We start from the raw sequence: 15,150 nt of genomic DNA on the forward strand, positions 1-15,150 counted from the left end.
ATCTTCCAGCTCCTTGTACAGTAAAACTTTTGTATAAGAAAATCTTAGAGACTAAGAAAAATTATTATTAATTATATGGGGTTATTCTTATATGGAGGTCTGCCATGAATAGGCAAAAAGAAATTTTTTCTTACATACACGCTTATCTGCACTGGAAACACAAAAATGTATTTAGGTAAAATAAATTCAACTTTGACATCGGATATTGTCCAATGAGATTACATAAGTGAAAGGTGTTACCGAAAATTGACCATTGAAATTATATGAGTGAAAGATATTTGTACTATACTGTGCACAGAGAGGTAAATAATCCACTTTGAAGCCAAATGATTAAAATGGTTATAAGAATCTCTTCATTTTAAAATTTGATGCGAGACAAAACCTATAATATTTATATTATAATGTCAATTATTCTTATATGGAGGTAGGTTCCTTAAGACGGGACCTGAAAAATTTATGACTTATTCCAATATGGAGTTTATTCTTAAATATAACTGGCCCAAATCGTGACCACGAATTTTTATTCTTATATGAAGTTTATTCCACTATATAGAGTATTCTTCCAGAGAGGTTTTACTGTATCTTGATCAGTGTGTTGATTCACTGTAGTATTTGTGCTAGAGCTAAAGGTAGAAGGTAAAAAACCACCATGTCCAGAAACCCAGATGCATTTCCATATGTTAACATCTTTACTTGTTGCAATTACAAAATAATAGGTTTGTTTGATAATTTGTAACCCCTCTGATGCTCGTCTCCAAACCATGAGCCATTTCTACTTATACTATCACTTAGAGGATTGCAGTTTCTTAAGTATTTCTATTTCTTAATTTGTCTATATAGAGTTTGAGGATTTTTCAGCATTCTCCAGGTAAGCTTGGCTGTGAGGGCATGATTTATGATTCTAGTTCTTTTTATATTAAGACCACCTACATGTTTAGGTGCAGCCACTTTAGCCCGAGCTCTAAAGAAAACTCCGCCATCTGTTTTATCCTACCAAAATTGCATTTAATTAATTAGTGTCAATCTTATCAGTAAGACACATTGTTATTTAAAAGACTGATATTTATAAGATGCCAGGGATCCAAGGGTAGATTGAGTTAGGGCAGTTCTACTAGCATGGTTAAGGAATTTTGTTTGCCAAGTTGCAAGTTTAAAATCAAAATTTTCAAAGACATGACCAAAAAATCACTCTTGTTTTTCTGTAAAAGCAAAGGAACTCCTAAATACTTACCCTGAAGTCCAATTTTTTTAATATTCAAAATATTGGGTAAAACGTTTTTATTTATGTTATCCATATGATGATTAAAAGAAATACCAGATTTTTCGTAGTTTATAGATTGACCTGACAATTTATTGAAAATATCCAAGATAGTATTTAAGTGTCTCACTTCAGATTGCTTAGATCTTGAAAAGAATGAGAAAATCATCTGCAAAAAAAACAAGTGAGTTATAGCAGGGGCAGTTTTAGATACTTTCAAACCATGAATGTTACCTTTCTTTTTAGCTTTCAAGAGTGGTTTATTGAAAGCCTCCATACATATGATAAAGAGGTAAGGAGACATGGGATCTTCCTGTCTCAAACTTCTAGAAGGATGACATATATCACCGGGAGCACAATTTAATAAGATAAAAGTGCTAACAGTAGAATGCATCGACTGACCATTTGACACCACTCACTGCTAAACCAAGTTGCTTAAGAACATTGTCTAGGATAGACCATTATATCCTATCATAAGCTTTTGAAATGTCAAGTTTGACAGCCATAAGACCCTGTCTAGATTTGGCTTTTGTGCATGACACATGTAAGTGGAATGTTGATACTCTAAATTGTCTTTTTGACAAAGCTACTGTTAGTGACATTTGTAATATCAGAATTCCTCACACTGGTAAGGATGTTTTAAGGTGGGCTCCAACTTATAATGGACAATTTAGTGTGAAATCTGCATACCGATGCTTTATCAATGAAATCTATAGTGGTGAAACTAGTACTTTTCCTTGGAAATCCTTATAGAAATTAGATGTTCCTCAAAAGATTAAACACTTACTATGGAAATGTATGAACGATTGTGTTACGGTGAGGAGTAAACTTGCTAGACATGTGAACTCAATAAGTAGTCTTTGTCCTCTATGTGAACATGAACCAGAAACTATCAATCATCTCTTTGTTGATTATGAAGTAACTAAAAGAATTTGGATTGCTCTTGAAACATTGTAGGTAGAATTGTTAATGTTAATTTGCAGGAGTGGATTGAAACTTGGTTTCAAAGTAGTAATGATTCTGAAAATGATCAAGGGAATTTTATAAAGTTTGTCAGTTTTGCCTTATGGAACATTTGGAGACTTAGATGTTCTGTTGTTTTTGATAATGCATCTGTTCATATCTCTCAATTAGTAGCAAGAATGACTAAGGAGATAAATGAATGGAATTTAAATTCCATGTGGTCTAGGAATAGAAGGACAAGTACTAGACAGAATAAAACTGTCATTCCCTGGCAGTTGCCAGAAAATGGGTTCCATAAAATTAATTTTGATGCTTCATTCCTGAAGAGTAACATGCATATGTAGGACTAATAATGTTCTTTGATGCAGGGTCTTTTGGGGTTGCGCAATCAGTCTCGGGGCTAGCTCAAGATGAGGAGAAGGCGGAAGCTCTAGTGGCACTAGAAGCTATCAAGTGGGCAAAAGCTTCTTATGTTGACAAGCTACACCTTGAGGGAGATTGCATCAATGTAGTAAATGTCATAAATGACAGAGTAGGAAATGTCCGTTGGACTAATAATAATGTAATTCTGGATTGTCGAAACCTTTTAGAGATTGGAAATGTATTTTTGTGCATATAGAATCTAATGAGGTAGCTAATAGCCTATCAAAAAGGGTTAGAATTTCTAGGAATAATAAAAGTCGGCATACAACATTACCAACTTGGCTGAAATCTCTTATTAGAGATGAATTAAGTGTAAAAATTTCTTAAAACGATTATTAATGAATTTCTGTTTTCTTATTAAAAAAAAAAGATTTAGATTTTTTCATAATGTCTACTAACTCATGATCTATGATAATATTATCACACATAAGGTTATTCTTAATAAAAACAGCATGGTAGGCGCTAATAATCATATACGATAATGGTTTAAACATATTATCCATAATTTTAGAGATTATCTTATAGGAAATATTGTATAAGCTTATAGGACGAAATTCAACAACATTTGTTGTACAAGTAACTTTAGGACTCAAGGACAAAAAATTGTGATTATTTTTTTAAGCATATATCTAGAGTGAAAGAAGGATTTGACCATATTGATTGTGCCATTACCCTTTGTTAGAGCATAGCTCGGTTGAACTCACCAAGCGTTGGTATGTCAAGTTTGGCTGTCATATTTTAATATCAAAACTCATGTATAGTCTCTTTATTAATCACTATAGTCAACTTCGTTTAGGTTAAGACTAGAAAGTCTAGGAATGTTGAGACTTACAAGTATTACTCTGAAGACTTGAAGAATATGAAGAAGTCAAGACTATAACGAAGGCATCATCATTCCACTTGAGGTTAGTAATATACTGAATTGGATTGTTTCCATTCCTAACGTATCTTTCAAGTCGCTTTATATTGAAAATATAACATGCGAAGCTATATTCATAACACTATAGTGATTAGACTTGGTCATAACATTATGATCAAAGTATCAAGGAATTATATTGAATTACGAAGTATAATGCTTATCTTTTGATTATGTGCGGGATATAGTTATGATTCATCCTATAGGAAACTATTTATTATTACATTGGTATAAGGAAGTATATTTATGAACTTGTTTCATAATTGAAAGGGAAATCAATATGTGTGTTGGTCCGGTTGTTCATTGAATAATATTTGGATGAACGATTCAAGGTGACAATGTATAATCGATCTTAACTTATGTCGAGAATCAAGGTAGAACCGGTCATAGCCTATATTGTGTGACAAGGGTATAACCGATCCTAACTAGTATTGGGAGACAAGGTAGAACCGGTCATAACCTATATCTAGTGACATGGTATAACCTATCCTAACTAGTATTGGGAAGAAAGGTGCAACCGGTCATAGCCTATATTGGGATTCATGGTATAACCGATCCTAACTTAGTTTGGGAGTCATGGTAGAACCAGTCCCAAGAGAAAAACCGAGTTTCCAATATTCACATATTTCTTTATGTTGTATGTAAATTTGAAATTAGGGTTTGCTAAGATAGGAAACTTCTAGATGTCGATATTATTTGAACATGTGCATAACTCTTATCATTAATTGTTCAAAGATATTCCTTGATGCTCAAGGTGATCCCAAACCATAACATTGAAAAGCATTTAATTATGATTTTTGATTTTATATGTTTTAATTACTAGTTATTAAAGCATACACTGTAGAAAAGGATTATTAGTAAATGTGCTAAACTAATAATAGAAATTTTCTATGAGAGATTTCGAAAATATTGTTTGAGAAATATGAAAACCGAAATCAGGTACTTTATTGCATATCTTGAGAATATTTTTGGTTTTGGAATTTCCTTGTTGTAAATACTTGAGTTTACATTTCTTGCAAACTATCCTAAGAGCCAGGCAAACTTCATTCGTGTTGTTTTTGGTGGAGCCGTCTATCCGGAAAGAAAAGTACCCTAATTAGGTGAAATCTCTTACCATCGCTCGTTCAAAGACTTTTGTGGGATCAAAAATCTCAACGAGTACCGTTGGTGGGAAACTATATAATTGCATTGTTATTTTATTTTTGATTATTGATTTGATCGACTAATGATGGTTGAAACTTTGATTGCACCTTGTTTGATTATTCTTGAGAACCTTCTATTCTGACATAAGGGTCCATCAAACGTGTAGATGTGATCTTTAGAACTGTTGTTAGATCTAAAGACATCTTGTGATAATCCATTGTTAACAGTCTCCGTTCTGTGCGTGATTGATCACAAGAGGATTAAATTTTTTATGTGCAGGTACTTTAAAGATAATCGAAGATTTGAAGATGAAGGAGATTTGTCTAATTAGTTTCCATATCTTGTGATTTTGTGCACACATCTTGATCATCTTGGATCCAACATAGATCTTGTTTATCTTTGATAGACTTGTGATTATCTAGTTGATAAGATCAACATCACTTTATAGTTGCTCTTTGAGTTCTATATTGTTTGCTTACAAATCCGAAAATTTATTATTTCGGTAATTAACATTGATCTAACCATACAAAAGAGTTTATTAAATTAAACATAAGAGCCTTTGTCAACGACTCAACAATATTTTCTTAAAGATTGAATAGAGTTGTTACCAAACAGATTTGTTCCTTTACTGTCTGGAATACGATCAAAAGGAGTTGAGTACATAAGTCTTTACATTGGTAAAACAACTCGATATAGTGACTTCTGTCTTGAGATTCACGTGTGTGACCAGAAGGTCGAAGACGCAGGGATACCGAGGAAACTAATTAACTAGGGGTAATTTACTTGGTCTCAACTATACGAAGTTGGATTTTGTTTTTCGTATAATGGCTTAACTATGAGAGTATTCAAAACTGGACAAGGTCCCGGGATTTTTCTGCATTTGCGGTTTCCTCGTTAACAAAATCTTGTTTTTGTTATTTACTTTACTTCCATATTATAATTATCTTATAATAAAGTAAATCATGCTTGTACGTTAATGTTAGAGCATGGCTCGGTTGAACCCACCAAGCGTTGGTATGTCAAGTTTGGTTGTCATATTTTAGTGAACCAAAACTCATTTAAAGAGTCGCTTGATTATATAATAGAGTCAACTTCGTATAGGTTAGCTTGAAAGTATTAGGATATGAGACATTACAAGTATTACGTGAAGACTTGAAGAATGTGAAGAAGTAAGGAGCTACAACGACGACATCATCCTTCTACTTGAGGTTAGTAATATTTGACTTGAACTGTTTCATTCCCTAACGTATCTTTCAAGTTGTGCGTATTGAAAACAAAACTGCGAAGCTATGAATGATTATACTCTAGTTAGACGTAGTATTAAGGAATACAATACGAAGTATAACGCTTATCTTTTGAACTTCGTATATAAGACATCGACATAATCGTTTGAATGCTATTGTGATTATGTATAGGTATGAGGTGAAGATTTCATCCTAGGAAACAATGTTTTACATCCGTTTAAAAGAAATAAATTCATGAACTTGTTTTGTGAATCGAAAGGGAAATCGTTAGGCTTATTGGTATTGTTATTCATTGCATATATTTTGAACTACCAATATGTGTGATTAGTATAACCGCTTGTTTATGTTCTTGGTAAAACTATTCACAAGGCCTGACTTTTGTATTGGTATGACTTTTATTAGTGAAACCGATCTTAAGTAATCACCTGAGATGGTATGATCGATTTGTTGTAATTGGTATGACCTACTATAGGCAAAGGGGAACCGATCCTAGTAAGACGTGCAACCGATCACAAGAGTGGAATCGATCCTTGTAAGAGGTGCAACAAGTTTCTAGATATTGGGAACCGATCATATGAACATGTGCGACATGTTTTTAGATATTGGGAACCGATACTATGGACATGTGCAACAAATACAAGTTAGATACCATATATATGGGGGAACCAATCCTAGTACCTAGTCAACCAAGTTTTGGTAACTAGCGTGACTAATTCCAGTACCCACATGGAGGTAGAACCGAAACTTGTTTTGGTAGAACCGTGAAACCCATGTTTGGTGATTGAGAGTTCTTGATCAATCACATAGTTCTTGGAAGTCAGATGAACCAATTCGAAACTTGTTTGGAAGTGTGGAAAATCTATTCCAAGAGTGTAAGTATGAAAGAGGACTTACAAAGTAAAGATGTCGACATATTTTGAACATGTGAAGTAACGCTTATCTTTTATTGTTCAAAGATATTCCTTAATAGTTAAAGGAAGAATCCCGGATCGAAAATAAATTGAGAATATTTTAATTAAGGTTTTTAATTTTATACTTGGAAAATAAAAATTAGTAATCTGCATTTACTAATTGGAGATTTTTTTAGAGATTTTGGTCATTATTTGGACAAAGCATTTCCAGGAATTATGGAAACCGAATTTGGAAATATATTGCATATCTTGAGAATATATTTGGTTTTGGAAATTCCTTGTGTCCAAACTTCCTTGGTCTATAAATATCAAAGTTTACATTTCGAGCAAACTAATCCTCAGAGCTAGCAAAACTTCCTAGTTATGTTGTTACTGGTGGAGCCGCCTATTCGGAGAGGAAAGTAACCTAATTAGGCGAAATCTCTTACGGTCGCTCGGTTAAAGACTTCTTTGGGATTGAGAAGCTCTGTTAGTACCGTTGGTGGGAAACTAGATAATTACGGTTTATTATTCGTTTTCTATTGATCTGATTGACTAACGGTTGTTGAACTTTGATTGCACCTAGTTTGTTTATGCTTAAGAATTTTCTCTTCTGATATAAGATTCACTCAAACTAGATCGAAGTTTCGACGGTGATATTTAGACTGTTTGTAGATCTAAAGACGTCTTGTGATAATCCATTGTTAACAGACTCCGTTCTGTGTGTGATTGATCACAAGAGATTCAAGTTGATTGTGTGCATCTGTTTATTAAGGATCTAAGAAGATTTGAAGACGAAAAAGATTTCTGATTTGGGTTCATAATCTTTGGTGTGCATAATACTTGTTTCGGGTAAAGAGGATCCAACTATAATCGGTTTATCCTTGTGGTAGAATGGATTGATTAGTTGAGTAGATCGACATCAATACAATTCTTTGTGATTAAAAGTATTGATGGAAAAATCTTAACAATTAATTTGGTAATTGTTATTAGATAGATCTAAGGACCTGATAAAGGAGTTGTTAGAGCATTGCTCGGTCGAACTCGCATGCGTTGCTATCTCAAGTATGCTTGTCAATGTTAGTGATCAAAACTATAAGTCTTGATTTCTAGTCTATTATAGCTAAGTCTTGGACTAGGATAGAAAGTGTAGTTGAGATCAAGGACTTCATGGCGATTCATCATACAAGTAGAAGAACTACTCAAGGAACCGGTGGAACTTCTCGACAAAAAGGTATGTGAAGACTTGAACTTATCTATCACTCAAAAGTCTATCTACTCTATGTCCTACTCTTTGAGACAAGAAGTCGTATGCTATATATATAGACTTTGGTTATACACATTTGGTATTTCGAGCCGAGTATACCTCGCCTATCTATATCTCGAAATATGAGTTGGTAAGCTTTTCGCTTTAACCAAGTTTATCTTTACCATGTGACGAAAGTCATGATATGTTTCAATCATCTTGAAAATTGCTTTGACGAGAAATGGTGTAACAACTATATAACTCCCTCTAAGAATGTTTCAATGATTGAAATGAGAGTTTAGATTACATAACCAATGGTGGACATAAGCATTGTTGTGGAAACACATTTATGTATAAGTCATATTCCTTGAACCAAAGTTTGCGAACTTTGTTGATCAAGATAACCAGAAGAATGGCGTGAGCCAAGTCCACAAACTGCCGAAGTTCTCAAACCCGAGAATTTCTGCTGGAGTAGACAAAATACTTACGTGAAACTAAGTCCGCGAACTGGCGAAGTTCTCATACCCGAGAATTTCTGCTGAAGTTTGTAAACTTTGCCCGGTAACTTAAGTCCGCGTACCTAGTCTGCGAACTTGAGAAGGTTATATATCTGAAGATGATTTCTGAACTTAAACTTAAAAAGACTAAGGAATACAGTTTGCAAACCGTGTCTATAAAATTCATGAATCGTTTCAAGTGAATCAAATCATCTTTGCTTCAATTGTTTCTTGTGTAGTATATAAGATTTCCTTGCAATTGAACAACTCTCTAACTAGTTCATTTAAAGTCATTTGAACTAGTTATGGTGAAGAAGAACGTGGTTGATATGAAATGCTCATATGGCTAACCTTTTGGTTAACTATTGTTGAACCAACAAGTGCATACATTTGGGTACGGTTAACAAACCTAGAAGCGTGCATTGTCAAGTGTGTATAACAAGCTAAGTTTTCGATCTAACGGTTGAGAAATATTAGCTTGAATCTAAATCCGGTTTTCATCTAATGGTGGATACTGATTGATTTGTTACCAAGGTAACTTAATTGCAAACCCTGATTTGAAAGACTATATAAGGGGAACTCTAGAATCTGTGCAAAACTAATCCTCACACCTCACATGTGATACTAGTTTGCATACTAGAGTCGGTTCTCCTTTAACCTTTGGTTTTCTTCTTCTAAAACCAGGTTAACGACTTAAAGACTTCATTGGGATTGTGAAGCCAGACCGATACTACTTTTATCGTAGTTGTGTGATCTGATCTTGCATCTTCTATCGTACAAGTACAATCAGATTGATTGGCTTGAGATTGATATCTCCGATAGGCAAGATATAAAAAGTAATCACAAACATCTTCGTCTCATTGTTTGTGATTCCGCAACATTTTGTTTCGCTACCATACGATTAAGATTGTTGTGAGGTGATTGATAACTCTAGGCTGTTCTTCGGGAATATAAGACCGGATTATCAATTGGTTCCTGTTCACCTTGATTATTATCAAAAGACGGAAAAAAACCTTTTAGGGTTTATCAATGGGAGACAGATTAATCCTTTGATAGACTTATCTGTGTGAGACAGATTTGTTTATTGTCAGTGGGAGACTGATTGGGGTTCAACTACAGTCCAGTCCGAAGTTAGCTTGGAGTAGGCCAGTGTCTGTAGCGGCTTAATACAGTGTGTGTATCTGGACTAGGTCCCGGGGTTTTTCTGCATTTGTGGTTTCCTCGTTAACAAAATTTCTGGTATCTGTGTTATTCAAAATTCCCCCTTTATATTTTTTTATCTTTATAATTGAAATAATACAGGTTGTGCGTTAGATCATCAATTAGAGTAATCCAACCTTTGGTTGTTGATTGTCATTGATTGATCCTTGGATATTGGTCTTTGGTACCATCCAAGTTATTCCTTGCATTTGATCAGAACTCGCAGTTCCTTCTTGAGTAAATCAAATCAAGAGAGAGATATAAACTCGTTGATATACTTTTAATTGATTGAGTCTTGTTGATTCTCTTAAAGTATATTCGAGTTTGTCCATACAGATTGCTAAGTGAAATATTGGGTGGTGTTGTTAGACCCCCGCTTTTTCAATTGATATCAGAGAAGGCAAACACGTTCAGGACCTTACAAGTCTGTGTTTGTAGCGATCCGACTCCATGGAAAAGAGTACTATCTCTGATAAACGCTTTACCAGAAATAAAAGTTCTATCTCGTCTAACTCTATTAAAGAGAAGGGTTCTACAATCTTGAATATAAATGAACCTTCTGTACCAACGAGACAGCCTAACACTGACATATGTACTTCCGATTACCCTTCAAATGTGAGCCTCTCCATTAATGAACGGGATTCAGCTAAAGAGATTGAATTGATTCTAAATCTTGTTAGAATCCAAGATGATAGATTCAATCGGTTGAAGCACCATGTCAGTGTTCTACTTAGTGTAATAATAGATTGTAAACCCAAAGGTAATACTGAAGTTCATTCTTCGTGTACGTCTCTTGAAGCTAGCCTTAGAAGAGATGCCTTGGAAATTGACTATCTCTCGAGTAAGCTCCCTATTCAAGGATGCTCAAAGCAATCTAATATGCCAAGTACTTCTGACACAACTAAAGATGGTTCATGCTCAGAAGTAAAAACGAAAGCCCCTTCTAGTAAAACGGATGTGCCTGAAGTCACCATCACTCAAGGATGTTGCACATCAAATGGAGGGAAGAAATCTTCTAACGATGATATTAAGACTATACTATCTAATCATTCTGATGATCAGAAAGTATGTCTTGTCTGTGAGACAAAGAGTTCTATTAAACGAAAGGGAACCTCTAGGTTGAAGAAAAACTCCTTGGTAATACTTCAGCACACCTTAGATTTAATTCTTAAAGGTGTAACTGACATTCGTATGACCAAACAAATTGGTTTTCGTACCTACCCTGTGTATGTTACCAGGAAAGTCAGTTCAATGAGTTCCTCGAACACTCAAGAACAAAACAGACGTCTTAATAAGCATCGTGTAAAGGAAGATTGTCTAGTGGTCTCTGGAAATAACGCTGCTCTTGTTGAGAAAGGAAGTTCAGAAGAAAGAAGGAAAATTGATGAAATGAGAGATAATCTGAAAAAGATAATTGAAGGGTATAAAGGATTCTTCAACAGGTTGTCTTCCTCCTCAAACCAAAATTCGTCTGGTAAGAACTCAAACTATGTCTCGTATTTTGATTACAGTAAGTTTTATGATAATTTCTCACATAAAAAGGAGTCCCTCTCTAGATTCAGGAGGAAAAAGAGACTTGACCATAAACCTAAATCTCATGATGAGCGTGTAGATCATACTTGTGCTAATTAATCACAAGGTTTGAAGAGCTTATTCATAAAAACCCTATTGAGTAAGATGTGTTAATAATCAGGTATACTTTTGGCATCTGCGTCTGTTGAGTTGAGATATCTTCTTATCGTCCATAACTAAACTATTTGATGTGCTTAAGTTATTGTTGTGTCTAATTTTGCTTCTCTTTTCTTTAGGGAGTCCCGTTTGAGTCTTGTTTCTTTCTACAACTATGCTCAAAATTGCTTTCCCGAGTTGTGGAATTTTTCGAGTCTTTTGTTGTAAAAATCCCTTTTGGGCTTTATTTTTTTTGGGGGTCATGTTGTACTCGAACGGATACCCGTGTTCTGGGACGAGTCAACTGTTTAAGAAAACCCTAGAATCCCTTCCCTAAGAGACCCTTAAATATCAACCTATTGAGTTACGAAAGTCACGTACGCATACTCTAGGTTGGATTCTGGGTTGCCAAGAATGTCTTCTTCTTCATCTTTATATGGTGGTTTTGCAAGAGGATTCCTTGACAAAGGTTGTGTTGTTGAGTCCAGGAAGAAAAGAACCCTTGTAGATGAAGATCATCTTAATGCTTATTGTTATTTTGCCTATATTCATGAGGATGCCGAAAAGGATGATATGATCTCTGCTGAAGTTGTTCATGACTTTCTTAAGTACTTTGGGGAAGCAAAACAAGAGCTCATTGTTACTATGAAAAACCTTGATGCATGAAAACTGAGTTGGAAAAGGTTACTGCTGACCTTGGTCTCATAAAGTCTTACATCAATTATCTTCACAAAGAGAATCACCTCTCCGATGTTGCAATGAATGTTGTTGATCACAAGCTCTAAGAACCTTTGTCTCATGAGGATTCTGAACCGTCCATATGATCTTAGTTCGTGTTCGGAATAACACTGGAGTATGTTTTTCTTTAGCTTGTTTTATTTATTTTTTGCCTAGTATGTCTTCTTTTTGGTTTAGTTGGAGGAATAACTAGTTCTTTGAATAGCAATGATTGTGACTACACATAGCTATTATTTTTCATCTTCTTGTTCTCTTTTTTAGGTTTATTGGGTTAAATTCTAAAATTGTTTGAAGGATGATGTTTTGCAGTATTAATATTTATGATTTGTTATATTGCAATGTGTTATGGGATATTGGTGTTTACGTCCGTGAACTATGTTTGTCCCATACTTTGTCAAAAGTAAAGTCGTTCGTGATCGGTATTCACGTACTGGTAAAAGAATGAATGGACTTTTGACAAATACAAAATTTAAACCTATATTGTAAATTCTTTGATGGAAGATAGGTTAAAATCTTTTGTTTTCAAGGATTATGTCTATTAATATCGTTATGCAAATAATGGTGGAAAATAGAATGAATCCTTGTGTATTCCGCAGTATTGATCATCCCTGATCCATATTTTATGTATTACTGTGAGGCTCCGTAATATATCTTATGTTGAGAACTATACAACCAAGTTGATTTTTTTTTAGCTTAGTTGGTGTTCCGTGAGATATGTTATGTCGAGCATATTGAACTAAATTAATCATCTTGTTTGGTTATTTAGTTATTACTCCGTAAGTTTTCTTATATCGAGAAAAACAAATGACAATTAAATTGACTACTTTCGTGATTAGTTTGGTTGTGTATTCCGATTAGATTAATTATGGGTTCGCTTGTAATTAATCTAGTTGAGTATCTTCGTGTCTCCATAAGTTCTCTTATGTTGAGCATAATCAATTGAATTGACCACTTTTTGTGTTTACTTTGATTGCGTATTCCGATTAAATTAATCATGGGTTTACTTGTGATTAATTTGATTGAGTTTTTGGATGTAAAAATCATTCCTATGGTTTTGGTGTCCAATAAAAATCCTTCATTTCTTTCGAAATTAAGGTCACTCTTGTTGTTCCTTCGGGAATGACATCAAATGGGGGAGAGTTCTTTTGAACTTGTGCTTAATGGTCATATCTTGAGGGGTGTGCGGCTGTGGAATATTAGAGGGGTTATCTTGTATCTTTAAACTCCTTGATGAATGCATTTAGCTTCGGCTTTATGATTGAATCTAAATTAGTTGGTATGTATTTTTCCTTTTGTCATGAAATGTATCTCTCGGAAATTTCATTATGATCCCGTTCTTCTACCTTTGCCAATTTTATTGACAAAAAGGGGGAGAATTAATATATAGTTCACACTACAAATACATATGATTTTCGGATCATTGTGTAAGGGGGAGTGGTTTCCATGTGAGATGGAGTATTGACTAAGGGGGAGTGATACATATCACCATAGTATTATTGTTGAAGTTGTGAACAATTGGACTTTGACGTTGTGTAATAATACTATGACACTATATAACAATGATCGATACCGATGCTTTCTCATTGTTATAGCTACGGATCTTGAACAGCGGTGATGCTAAACTTACAACCTTTGGGATCATTGGAGTACTTGGAAATGACGAAGATTTCGAGGAATGTTGAAGATTAGACATGTGGAATAGGAGCTACTAAAGTTTTTTTATCTTTTTTGTATTCCATATGCATTGATAGTTTTGTCACTAAAATTGACAAAGGGGGAGATTGTTAGAGCATTGCTCGGTCGAACTCGGATGTATTTCTATTTCAAGTATGTTTGTCAATGTTAGTGATCAAAACTATAAGTCTTGATTTCTAGTCTATTATAGCTAAGTCTCGGACTAGGATAGAAAGTGTAGTTGAGCTCAAGGACTTCATGGCGATTCATCGTACAAGTAGAAGAACTACTCAAGGAACCGGTGGAACTTCTCGACAAAAAGGTATGTAAAGACTTGAGCTTATCTATCACTCAAAAGTATATCTACTCTATATCCTACTCTTTGAGACAAGAAGTCGTATGCTATATGTATAGACTTTGATTATACACATTTAGTATTTCGAGCCGAGTATATCTCGCCTATCTATATCTCGAAATATGAGTTGGTAAGCTTTTATCTTTAACCAAGTTTATCTTTACCATGTGACGAAAGTCATGATATGTTTTAATCATCTTGAAAATTGCTTTGACGAGAAATGGTGTAACAACTGTATAACGTCCTCTAAGAATGTTTCAATGATTGAAATGAGAGTTTAGATTACATAACCAATGGTGGACATAAGCATTGTTGTGGAAGCACATTTATATATAAGTCTTATTCCTTGAACCAAAGTTTGCGAACTTTGTTGATCAAGAGAATCGGAAGAATGGCGTGAGCCAAGTCCGCAAACTCAATCCGCGAACTGCCGAAGTTCTCAAACCCGAGAATTTCTGCTGGAGTTGACAAACTACTTGCGTGACGCTAAGTCCGCGAACTATGTCTGCGAACTCAGCCCGCGAACTGGCGAAGTTCTCATACCGAGAATTTCTGCTGGAGTTTGTAAACTCTGCCCGATAACTTAAGTCCGCGAACCTAGTCTGCGAACTTGAGAAGGTTATATATCTGAAGATGATTTTTGAACTTAAACATAAAAAGACTAAGGAATACAGTTTGCAAAATCCATGAACTGATTCAAGTGAAAAAATCATCTTTGCTTTAATTGTGTCTTGTGTAGTACATGAGATTTCCTTGCAATTGAAAAACTCTCTAACTAGTTCGTTTGAAGTCATTTGAACTAGTTATGGTGAAGAAGAACGTGGTTGATATGAAATGCTCATATGGCTAACCTTTTGGTTAACTATTGTTGAACCAACAAGTGCATACGTTTGGGTACAGTTAACAAACCTAAAAGCGTGCATTGTAAAGTGTGT

The sequence above is a fragment of the Papaver somniferum genome, chromosome 11, assembly GCF_003573695.1.
Source record: "Papaver somniferum cultivar HN1 chromosome 11, ASM357369v1, whole genome shotgun sequence".
NCBI classification, from domain to species: Eukaryota; Viridiplantae; Streptophyta; class Magnoliopsida; order Ranunculales; family Papaveraceae; genus Papaver; species Papaver somniferum.